Source organism: Pistacia vera, unplaced genomic scaffold, assembly GCF_008641045.1.
Source record: "Pistacia vera cultivar Batoury unplaced genomic scaffold, PisVer_v2 Contig171, whole genome shotgun sequence".
In the NCBI taxonomy this organism is placed as follows: Eukaryota; Viridiplantae; Streptophyta; class Magnoliopsida; order Sapindales; family Anacardiaceae; genus Pistacia; species Pistacia vera.
Window position 1 is genome coordinate 251,997 of NW_022195801.1, and position 13,027 is coordinate 265,023.

At 35.6% G+C, this 13,027-nt stretch overlaps 1 non-coding gene across 1 annotated transcript; it reads right to left on the reverse strand.

Moving 5' to 3' along the window:
• Positions 1–2,260: 2,260 nt before the first annotated feature.
• On the reverse strand, positions 2,261–2,367 carry LOC116125811. The gene has a single exon (XR_004127389.1). It is a non-coding gene; the product is annotated as a small nucleolar RNA R71 (small nucleolar RNA).
• Between the last annotated feature and the right edge of the window lie 10,660 nt (positions 2,368–13,027).

The following is a 13,027-nucleotide window of genomic DNA, read 5'->3' on the forward strand; positions in this document are numbered from 1 at the left end:
CAAATCTATGACATATTTTGTTTGCCTCAGATGAATTGCATGTTAGGAAACGATCAAGTCATGGCAGTGGAAAACAAAAATTATTTACAACATGGATAGTTCCTTAGAACCAGGATCAAGACACAAATTTACAGTTTATATAATATAAAAAGATTCTGCAGAAAAATCAGTCTAGAGTTGATAATCATATTTTACACTATGATTTTGCAATGAATTTTGATAGGATATAGGATACTTTTCATACAATTTGAGCCATAATTGCTACCTAGTTTTATTAATTTGTCTTTGCAGGCCTAAACGATGATTTTTAGCATAAATGACAGTTTTGAGAGTAAATTGTGTAACTTAAGCTTGGAAACTCGGAATGACCTGAATTTAGAAGCTTTGGAAAGCTAAGAAGAAGAGCTACAACTTTCATGTTTTGGGTTTTTCCTAATTATGACTGGACAAGGGTGAAAACTTAGCTTGAAGTCGTGAAGAGTACACTGGGAATTGAAGAAAAATGTCTTTGGACGTGCTTCAGTATTTCTAACATAACTTGAGCTGTAGACATCTTATTGTGCTGATTATTAAACTACCAGAAAGATAATTGAAAGGGATACAATTCATATGTTTAACACTTTTCCAGATTCAGACTCTATCATGCTCAAAATTGGCCCGAAATTAGTCGCTACGGTGAGGAAAAAGCTTCGCCGTGACGAAACCTGCATCAGATGTAAAAATAAAACGACGCGTTTTGGCTTGCTAGGGCTTCATCCTTAAGTGAGAGAGGTATAAATTAGATCGAAAAGGAAGAGAAAATGTCTTGGTTCTCATTTGGGAGGCAGCTCATGGAAGGAGAAGATTATTGAAGATTTGGGCTTCAAATTAGAGAAGATTTCTCCATCTTTTGCTTGTTTTTCAATGATGAATCTTGATTCAGTTGGTTTTTGTTATTTTATTTCGTTTTTGAGTATGAACTGAGTTGTTTAGCTAGGGTTTGATGTAACCTTGATATAATGATTCAAATTTATATGAATTGATTTACTTTGAGTTTTAATTTCATGATTGAGTGTTTATCTCTTTGCTTAATGACTTTTGGATGCTTGATCACCATTCAAATGTGTGTTGTTCATAATGAGACTGAGAAGTGATTTGTGATTGTGCCTCTTGGAATAAATACCGTAGATTAGAAAACGCTAGAGATAGGTTTAGCGATCTATGAAATCTAGATAAAATTCCATAAAGCTTAAAAAACTTTGAACTATTAATCTTCATTTTGTTGGGTGCAGAAGCTTGATAGGGATAAGTAGAGAAATGTAGCATGAGAAGGTATGTTTTACAACTTAGGGAATTCGATTTTCAATCAAGGAATTAGAACTTGGGAAATAGATTCTATGATTTGGGTTAGCGTATCTAGGTGAAATCAACACCCTAGCATTTTTTAGCATTGTTTAATTATTTAAGTTGTTGGGTTTTGCTTTAATTTCATTATCATTCATTTATATTTTGTTAATTTGTATTTAGTTTGTTAATTTTCCATCAATCCAATTTATTGTTGCTTCAATTAAGACTTAAACTAGAGAAATCGGTAGTTAGTAACACTATCTTCGTGGGAATGATACTCACTCATCACTTTATTACTTTGTGCGACTAGTGCACTTGCTATTTATGCATGTTGTATTAAACATGCATCAAGTTTTTGGCGCCGTTGCCGGGGATATTTGATTATTAATATTGATAGTATCTAGTGTAGTGCTAAATTGAAGCTTTTATTTCATTTTTTGTAGTTAATCGTAAATATTGTATAGTCTTTAGCTTGAGTTCTTTTCTTTGTAGTTTTTTATTTTTTTATTTTGTAGTTAAGCTTAATTAACTGTTTCTTGTAGTGCATGTGGAGATCATGGTAGAAGTACATGGAACGTTGAGGGATTATGCCATACCAACGGTGCAAGAATGCAATTATGGTATTACAAGGCCACCTGTTGCAGTGAACTTTGAGATTAAGCCGACAATAATTCAGATTATCCAAAAATCAGTCCAATATGGTGGAAATTCATATGAGGATCCAATTTTGCATATCACTAGCTTTCTAGAGATATGTGACACATTCAAGGTTAATGGAATGACTGATGATGCAATTAGGCTAAGATTGTTCCCATTTTCACTAAGAGATAAAGCAAAAGGTTGGCTGATGTCACACCCAGTTGGGACAATCACTGCATGGGATGGATTAGCTCAAAAGTTTCTTGCAAAATACTTCCCACCAGAGAAGACAGCAAAAATGGGAAACGACATTATCTCTTTCATGCAAGGCAATGATGAATCACTCTATGAAGCTTGGGAGAGGTACATGGAGTTGTTAAGGAAATGTCCACATCATGGTCTATCACTTTGGATACAAGTCCAAATATTTTACAATGGGTTGCTATCAAATATTCAAACTATGGTAGATGTGGCAACAGGTGGAGCCTTAAATAACAAGACCCCAGAAGATGCTTATGAATTGCTTGAGGTGATGGCCAACAATAACTACCAAAGAACTAATGAGAGAGCAATGCCAAAGAGAACAATGGGTGTACATGAAGTCGATGAGTTCGCCACATTATCTGCACAAATTGCATCACTTCAAAGCCAATTGGGAGGTATGAATGTAAATTCTATTCACTCACCTTTTATAACTTGTGAATTTTGTGCAGGAAACCACGGGAGTGTGGAATGCCAAGATGGAAACCAATTAGTCTTCTCAACAATCGAGCAAGTGAATTACCTGGTTAGTTCACAAAGGCAGCAAAATGACCCCTTCTCCAACACCTACAATCCTGGTTAGGGGAATCACCCAAATTTGTCCTGGAGCAATCAAAACAATCAATTAAATCAAAGGACAGTGCCAAACCATCAACCAATGGTGAATCTTCAACCGGTAGAGCAAAGAGTGTCAAAATTGGAAGATATGTTCGAAAAGTTCATGCAAGAAACCACAAGTTTTATGAATGAGACACGCTCAAACTTTAGAAATCAAGGAGTGTCCATTCGAAATTTAGAGGTTCAAGTGGAGCAATTGGTTGAACAATTGACAGAGAGATCTCAAGGTTCTTTGCCGAGCATAACGGTCATAAATCCTAAAGAACAATTAAATGTCATAACATTGAGGAGAGGCATAGTGTTGGAGCAACCTCACAATGAAGAAAAGTGGGAAGAACATGAAGACACGACTAATGAAGAGGAAAATCTCAAAGCAAAAAAGTGTGCAAGATACTTAGGGGAATTTCAACCAAGCAACTCACTTCACAAGGAACAATTTGAGGAATTTGGTGTAAATGCGCACAAGTTAAAATTGGTGTTGGAAGAGACTCCAAACATTGGACTCAACCAATCACCATCTCATCTCAAGTACGCATATACGAATTTGAAGTTCCGAAAAGATGCTTATGAGAATGTCCGAAATTCCAAAGGAAAGACCAAGAGGTGGCAATGGGAAGTGAAAACCCCACAAGGATCCACATTGATGAAAGAATGAGAAAGTCGAGCTTCGCTATAAACAAGCGCTTCTTGGGAGGCAACCCAAGTGTTTTCATTTGTTTGTCATTTGTTTGTTGTTTTGAATTTGTTTAGTTGTTTTATGAATTAGAATGATTTTGATTTCATGTGTTTTTGGTGTTTCAGGCGAAATATCGAACTAAGCGAAAAAAGGAAAACTTCTAGTTTTTGCCGCGGCGAAGTTTACACTGGAATTTTTTGCCGCGGCAGAAAAGTTGCTTTGCTGCAGCATTGAATGGGTTTGCAATTGAATGAAAACTTCGCCGCGGCAAAGTCTGTTTCCCATATTACTCCATTCATTTTTCATTTTTCACGAAAAACTTCAAAACACATCCAAGAGCCAAACACTTCCACATTCAATCCAGAGAGTTTTCATTGAATTTTCTTCCCACTATTCCACTCCCTTACCTCTTTAAACAATCATGTACCTTTCAATTGCCCCAATTTATCCCTTTTGAAGAAATTTTTAGCAACCCTTAGGTTTTGAAAATTTGGAGCTTTCTTGTGATTTTTAACGAAATTGGAGCAATTGAAGGTTGGAAAGCTTGGGCTTGGTAAGGTTAAGAGTTTTTGTGCAATTTATTTGTTCACTTTCAATTGTGGATTTGTTTTTGTTGAAAAATTCTTGAATTTGTTGATTGGATGTTGGTGAGAATTTGAGGATTGAGTTGATTGTGGAGTGTAGAATTGTTGATTATGATTTAATTTGATGTTGAAGAAGTTGGGTTGTTGTGTTGAAGTGCTTTTAGCAAATTTGGGAGTTGTATGAAGAGGAAGATAGAAGAAGATTGAAGCCTAAAGCACTTTCTTTTTAGTTTTTGCTTTTATTTTCTTATGTTTTGTAAGTAATTGATGTTGATTTCCTAGTTTTTAGCTTTATTTGTTTTTGTTTGATTTTTAGGTTTAGTTCAATAAGGTTGAGATTAGGATGTAATTCTTTCATATTATCGGTGAGGGTATCTAACACATTTGGCACATAGATTTCCAATTGTTGACAGATGATGATGATGAGGAAGCCAAGGAACGATGCCAGGATTTCGTCAAAAAAATCGGCCTTTATGGATTAATCAGGGGAGTTCTCGTAACCTTTACTTTTGTTTTTTTTATTCCTGGATGTGTATGATGTGACTTGGGACAATGTCATTTTAAGTTTGGGGTAGGAAAATTTTGAGAATTTGTGAGAATTTGTGTGTTTAGTTTATTTGTGTTTTTTCTTTTTGTTTTAAGTTCTTGATTGTTATTTGTTTTGTGTGTGTTGTGTTGTTGTTGCCTAGATGAATTGCATAAGTCTATGATGAACTAAATTGCGGGTATTATTTTTGAAATGTTAACATTGCTCAAGTTTATGTTTATTGACTGAATTTGATTGGGTTTGTTGAGTGGTTCAGCCACCATTTTCATTTATTTCGCATGCTTAGATTCATTTGATGTGGTTGTAAGTTTGTATAATGTTGGTAGCTAGATAGTTGAGATGGTTCTGATGGAATGTTAGACTAATTGTGTGAGGAAATGATTTAGGCATTTCGCACGTTTTAACCTTTCCAGCGGACCCATGAATGAATCTTTCCCTAGTCCCATTGAGCCTTATGGATTATCATTGCCTTATTTTCCTTGCAAAAAAAAAAAAAAAAACATGTCAAATCCCTATACCCTAAACACTTTATCATACCCTTTAGGAGAATTATGGACCTAATGTATGACACACAAAAGAGCTTTGAGAGGTGTGTGAATAAGTGATGGACCAAAATCTTAAGTTTGGGTTGCAAAATGGCACGAGAAGGGGCAAGAGACCTCATGATGTTGTAAATATTGTTAATTTAAAAAAAAAAGGAAAAAAAAATTTCTTTAGTTCAATTCAAAATCAAAAATAAGAAATGACAAGTTTGAGGGTTGTAAAATGGTTGATACTTTGTTGGTGGTTGAGAAAGAAAGTGGAGATTGATTAGCTCTTAGTGTTTCATGAGAAAAACTGAGTTCTCTACTTTGTTTATCCTTCCCTTTCCTTGGAGCCCACTACCCTAGCCTAACGTTACAAGTTGCAAGACCTTTTGATCCTTAGCGATGTCTAGTCTACATTAGTGGAGAGTAGTTCCATACTAGGCTTATGGAGTCCGCCACCATTTGATAAACTTTACATTTCTCCATAAAATAATCTGGGAGTCGAAATGTGGATGAAGTGGGGATCCCCTACTCGGACTAATAGAGAAAGATAGTCGATGCAACTTATAACTTCTGGAGGGTTGAACTTTCTAAAAATAATTTTTCAACAGCCTTAGAGACTTGCATAAATTCTAGGCAATTCTTGGGTTGAGTTTGAGTCTAATTTTTGTTTGTTCATTTTTAGTTTTGTTGTTTTGTGTTTTTGGTTGTTTGTTGCTTTTCTTTCTTTGAGTTTTTATTCCTCTTCGCTCGGGACGAGCAATCTAAGTTTTGGGGTATTTGATAATAATATTTTACACATGATTTTGCATTGATTTGATAGGATTTAGGATACTTTTCATACGATTTAGGCCATAATTGCTATCTAATTCTATTAATTTGTCTTCACAAGCCTAAACAATGATTTTTAGCATAAATCACAGTTTTGAGCATAAATTGTGTAACTTGAGCTTGGAAACTCAGAATGACCTAAATTTAGAAGCTTTGGAAGCTAAGAAGAAGAGCTAAAACTTTCATGTTTTTGGTTTTTCCTAATTCTGTCTGGACAAGGGTGAAAACTTGGCTTGAAGTCGTGAAGAGTCAGCTGGGAACTGAAGAAAAACGTCTTTGGACGTGCTTCAGTATTTCTGACATAACTTGAGCTTTAGACCTCTTATTGTGCTGATTATTGAACGACCAGAAAGATAATTGAAAGGGATACAATTCATATGTTTAACACTTTTCCAGATTCAGACTCTATCATGCTCAAAATTGGCCCGAAAGTCTTTGTCGCAGCGGAAAAAGCTTCGCCGCTGCGAAACCTGCATCAGATGTAAAAATAAAACGACACTTTTGGCTTGCTAGGGCTTCATCCTTAAGTGAGAGAGGTATAAATTAGATCGAAAAGGAAGAGAAAAGGTCTTGGTTCATGTGGAGGCAGCTCATGGAAGGAGAGATTATTGAAATTTGGGTTTCAATTAGAGAAGATTTCTCCATCTTTTGCTTGTTTTTCAATGATGAATCTTGATTCAGTTGGTTTTTGTTATTTTATTTCATTTTTGAGTATGAACGAGGTTGTTTAGCTAGGGTTTGATGTAACCTTGATATTGATTCATTTATATGAATTGATTTACTTTGAGTTTTAATTTCATGATTGAGTGTTTATCTCTTTGCTTAATGACTTTTGGATGCTTGATCACCATTCAAAGTGTGTTGTTCAAATGAGACTGAGAAGTGATTTGTGATTGTCCTCTTGAGATAAATACCATAGATTAGCAAACACTAGAGATTTTTAGCGATCTATGAAATCTATAAAATTCCATAAAGTTAAAAGACTTTGAACTATTAATCTTCATTTTGTTGGGTGCGAAGCTTGTAGGGATAAGTAGGGAAATGTAGCCTAAAAGGTATGTTTTACAACTTAGGGAATTCGATTTTCAATCAAGGAATTAGAACTTGGGTAATAGATTCTATGATTTGGGTTAGCGTATCTAGGTGAAATCAACACCCTAGCATTTTTTAGCATTGTTTAATTAGTTAAGTTGTTGGGTTTTGCTTTAATTTCATTATCATTCATTTATATTTTGTTAATTTGTATTTAGTTTGTTAATTTTCCATCAATCTAATTTATTGTTGCTTCAATTAGGACTTAAACTAGAGAAATCGGTACTTAGTAACACTATCTTCATGGGAACGATACTCACTCATCACTTGATTGCTTTGTACGACTAGTGCACTTGCTATTTATGCATGTTGTATTAAACACGTATCAAGAGTTAAGAAATCATACACACGTTTTGGAGGCTCCCCTAACTTGTCTCTGAATGGGTTTCGCTACCGACCCAAGAGTAGGATCGAACCAATGTAGTCCATACGAAGATAGCCCTAAGAAACTAAAGAGGGATTTGGTAGATCCTCTTTAGCCTTAAGAACCAAGGAGGAATCAAATAATATTTGATTCAAGCAAAAAGGCAAGTTGGCGTGGGAAGAAAAGAAAGGGGGCTGGAATATTTTAATCTTAATGATTGAATGAATTTCTTATTGAATTCACAAAGTGTTATAGTGCACACTTTGCCCTATTCCATCATGGAATAGGCTTGGGTACCAACCCAAACACCCTTTATATCCAAACAACCCCCATTTGGATATTTTAATTTTAATTATTATTATCTCAATTAAATTCAATTAATATATATAACAATAATGATAATTTATTTAAATATACGCGAACACATATTTAAATGTAATCTTACTTATTTAATTTTTTATATCAAATTAAATAAAGACTACAACCTCAGCAAATTTAATTGCAATGTGAGATTACCAAACTACCGTTTTGCCTAAAAAGACGAAAAGACCCTTCTTATAAATTGGTTCTTAAATTATCTTCTATGTGTATGACCCGTAAGATCCTTATCATACTGGTAGTGTTTAGTATCGCGATTAACACCAATTAATCGTCTCACTACACACAGACCAAGATTGGCCCCTAGTAAGGCATCATGGCCACCCGATAGATTCGGATTCAACGAAGTAGCTACCTGTCAACGATATTGTTACCGTACAATCAATCATTTCATCATCCGTTATCTCAACGACCGAGGCATAGAAATAGTGTCGACTTCAATTACTCTCGATATGTATGTATTCAGTTACTAGACCAATGACCTGAATAATAATCTGGATAGAGCAACAACTCAATCCCACTATGGCCACAGTTTTAGTGTCAATGCCATTTACTGAATTGCGTCGTGAGATAACTTCCCCCGTAACCGGGAGTGATGAATCCTCTGTCGATCCACCATAGTCTTGATACACTCCTTGATGCAGCCAATCAATACCGTATTGACATCTCTTAATAGAACTACATTGGGCTAGTGTCAAACTACACCAATCGGTCTGCAAGGCACTCGGGTGATCTCAAGTCTAAGGATCATATGCACCATCATTCATTAGAGGATTTGTTCCATAGACACTAGGGTTATCATCCATATGGAATCCTATGGTGGGTCAATCTAGTGAACTTGCCTACAGCAAGCACCTATGTGTTGCAGTAGGTTGTCACCAAACAACCTTGACAAGTAAGATCAATCACTGCCTTTTGATAGGGTCATTCAACACTATGATAGCCTTACCATATTATAGGTGCCCTTACTTCATAATAATACTGGGGCTATGGACATTTCTAGAATGACCACCATATGTGCTCATAGGGTTCTCACTATCAAGATTTGAAACACTTGATACCCTCCTCACGGTTCTACCATTATAAGGACATATATCAATACATTCAATAATGATTTATGCAATATAGAATAAAATGCCTTTTATTGATCAATGAACATTATTACAAAAAGTCAATTCTACAATAATTGATTGGCTCTAGGGCACTTACTCTAACATTGTAGTGGCTGTTCTTATAGTTCAAGGCTAAGAAAATATTTGAGAGAGCCAAGTGCCTTTAAAGCAAATTGATCATTAAGTTCCTGCACTAATGTATTCACATATGTCGCATTAGAACCGATTAGTAATATGTCATCAACATAAACTAACACATAAGTTACTTGTGAATCTTGATGAAGAATGAATAAACTAGAATCTGATACTGAGTTTGTAAAACGCTTATCCAGTAAAGCTTGTTTAAGTCTGTCAAACTAGGCTTTGGGTGCCTGTTTTAGCCCATAAAGAGCCTTGTTAAGCTTGCAGACATACTGTGATTTTGTGGGATCTTCAAATCCAAGAGGTTGTACAATATACACCACCTCATTGAGAGTACAATTGAGAAAAACATTGTTCACATCAATTTGTTGAATGTCCTAATTATAAGTGACAGCCAAGGTAAGAATGATCCTGATTGTTGAAGGCTTGATTACTAGACTGAATGTGTCAAAGCAATCTAGGCCAGGAGTTTGTTGAAAACCTTTGGCTACCAACTTGGCCTTGCACTTTTGTAAAGAACCATTTGCATTGTATTTTACTATGTAGACCCATTGGTTACCAACAACATTCATTTCAAGTAAGAAGAGAACAAGTGTCCAAGTGTTATTTGCAATCAAAGCATCATATTCATTCTGCATAGCCAATTTCCACTTAGAGCTATTTAGAGCTTCCTAAACAGAATTGGGTTCTGAAACCATTAAACCAGTTAGTATAAGTGTTGTAAGTTGAATAGATGATTTAAGTGGCAGAGAGTTTAGCTTAGCCACCTTCGACCTTGTAATCATTGGATGGATATTACTAGGGGTATCTAAGGCACTTGAAATGACAGCATAACCTAAAGAAGTCAGATCAATACCAAGAGTACATGATGGTGCAGTGGTAATTGGTTTATCAGGACAGGTTGCAGAGGTAGATGGTAAATAGGTTGTTAAATCTACTGTAAGGTTTCCAGGTAAATGTGTTGGATATGTGGACTGTGATAAACGTTTTTAGGGAGAGATGAAGAAAAGGTAGAAGTTATGTGTTGTTCAGTGTTAGGGAAAAATTTGTGATAGGCTGATGTTTGATGAGCTATTTGATGGGCTGTTTGGTAGCCTATTAGATCAACTGTAATGGTTCCAGGTAAGTGTGTTGGATGTTTAATGGGCTGTGATTTTTGTTGTTGAGTTTGTTGTTGAGGTGAAGAAGTGGCTGATTAAGGTAAAGTGTGTTAGAGTAGATGCCATAGAACCAATCAATTATTGTAGAATTGACTCTTTGTAATAATGTTCATTGATCAATAAAAGGCACTTTATTCTATATTGCGTAAATCATCATTGTATGTATTGATATATGTCCTTATAATGGTAGAACAGTGACGAGGGTATCAAGTGTTTCAAATCTTGATAGTGAGAACCCTATGAGCACATATGGTGGCCATTCTAGAAACGTCTGTAGCCCCAGTATTGTTCTAAAGTAAGGGCATAGACAATACGGTAAGGCTATCATAGTGTTGAATGACTCTGTCGAAAGACAGTGACTGATCTCACTTGTCAAGGTTGTTTGGTGACAACCTGGTGCAACACATGGGTGCTTCCTGTAGACAAGTTCACTGGACTAACCCACCAGAGGATTCCATATGGATGGTAACCCCAGTGTCTATGGAACAAATCCTCTAACGAATGGTGGTGCATGTGATCCTTAGACTTGAGATCACCGGAGCGCCTTGTGCATCGATTGGTGCAGTTTTGACACTAGCCCAACACAGTTCTATCCAAAGCTATCAATACGGTAGTGATTGGCTGCATCAAGGAGTATATCAAGACTATGGTGGATCGACAGAGGATTTATCACTCCCGGGTGTGGGAGAAGTTATCTCACAGCGCAATTCAGTAAATGGCAATGACACTAAAACTGTGGCCATAATGGGATTGAGTTGTTGCTCTATCCAGTTTATAATTCAGGTCATTGGTCTAGTAACTGAATACATAATATCGAGAGTAATCGAGGTTAACACTATTTCTATGCCTCGGTCTCATCGAGATAACATATGATGAAAGGATTGGATTGGATTGTACGGTAACCATATCGTTGACAGTTAGCTGCTTCGTTGAATCAGAATCTATTGGATGACCATGATGCTTTGCTAGGGGCCAATCTTGGTCTATGTGTAGTGAGATGATTACTTGGTGTTAATCATGATACTACACACTTCCGGTATGATAAGGAGCCTACGGCTCACACACGTAGAAGATAATTTGAGAACCAATTAGTAAGAAGGGCGTTTTCGTCTTTTTAGGTGAAATGGTATTTTGGTAATTTCACAGTGCAATTAAATTTGCTGACGTCGTAGCCTTTATTTAATTTGTTATTAAATTAAATAAGTGAAATTATATTTAAATATGTGTTCGCATATATTTAAATGAATTATTGTTATTGTTAAATGTTAATATATGAAATATATATATATATATTTATTGAATTTAATTGAAATAATGGTAGCGTGTTGAATGCACCAAATTAATTAACCTTACTAACCTAACTACTAAATTGTATATAGGGTGAGCAAGGGTCGATCCCACAGGGAATGATTAGATTAAATCCTATATTCTCTGCCAATAACCACAACGAAGACAACAGAAAAATAAAATAAAATCATAAACAGTAAACGCGACAGCAAAATAATGAAAGGGGTTGTAATCAATGCAACCTAAAGTGAAACGAATAAATCTCTAATGGTAGAAAATATCAGATTAAAAACACCCAGTTCTCGGTTCAAGATCCACCTAAACATGCATTGGACACGAACTAATCGTAACATCATTCTATCTCGTTATTATGGAATTATTGACCCTAGGAAACAACAAGCTTTGTTACCCGAATTTTCCCTTAATTGTCACTACTGAAATAAGCTCTTCAACTAAATCCTAACCCTTGAACAACCTAGAATAAGCTCTCTCAGTTTAATTCAATGGCAGCCTTAAGAATTAGGAAAATAGATCAATCCAAGCAACAATCACGCAAGATCAGATTATTTAACTTAGATTATGTTATTCAAGGTGACAGACTGAAAACTTGTCCGTAATCATCTATCACCATGTGTTACTCATTGAATAGAAATAGGAAAATTATGTATCACAATTCCTAATTCTAACAGATAAAATTCCGATTAAACAATTTAGTAGGCCATTACTAAATCACCCAAACAAGAATCATAAACAATTAAAATAGAATAACATAAACAATTCCAATAAAAACGAGATTAAGAACAATTTTACTGAAGTTAAGTTACACCAATGACATGAATTCAGGCTTCAAAATCCCCTTGAACTGAAAAAGAAAGATCAGCCACACATCTTGACGTAGAAAGTAAAAGAACTCAAAACTAAACTCTACTACTGCTCTCTCCCCCTTTTAACCTAACAACTCATCAATAAATAACATGTGTTTTCCTTAATTCTACCCCAGGAATCATGGAAATTACTTTCCTAGATCTTTGCTAAAAGATAGACTTCCAAAATTGTCAAAATCTTATCAGATATGGAAAACAGAATTCGTCTCCAGCTTGCACCAGGATTCTCGCAATTTAAAAGAACTCTTCTGGGCTTGGTCACTTCATAAAATTTGTAGTCCCGGATGTGTAGATGAATTTGGGCTTTTTAATCACCTACTTTCGATATCTGAAACTCCAGTTAGGCCCATTCGAAGACTCAACACTCAGCCAAGAATCCTTCTGCGAGTAGGATTCCAGGTCCGGGTTTGCAACAACTAATGAGGGCCCAAACAAACTCAGATTCTCACCCATAATACCTTCCTGGAAAGCTTCATTCGTCTACTTTACTCTTCCTGAAGAACACTTTTGCAATCGAGAAATTTGACTCCATGAAAAACCTGAAAAACACAGCACTGGTCAGAATAACAAAAAATCTGGAATTTCCTAATCTTTTCTCAA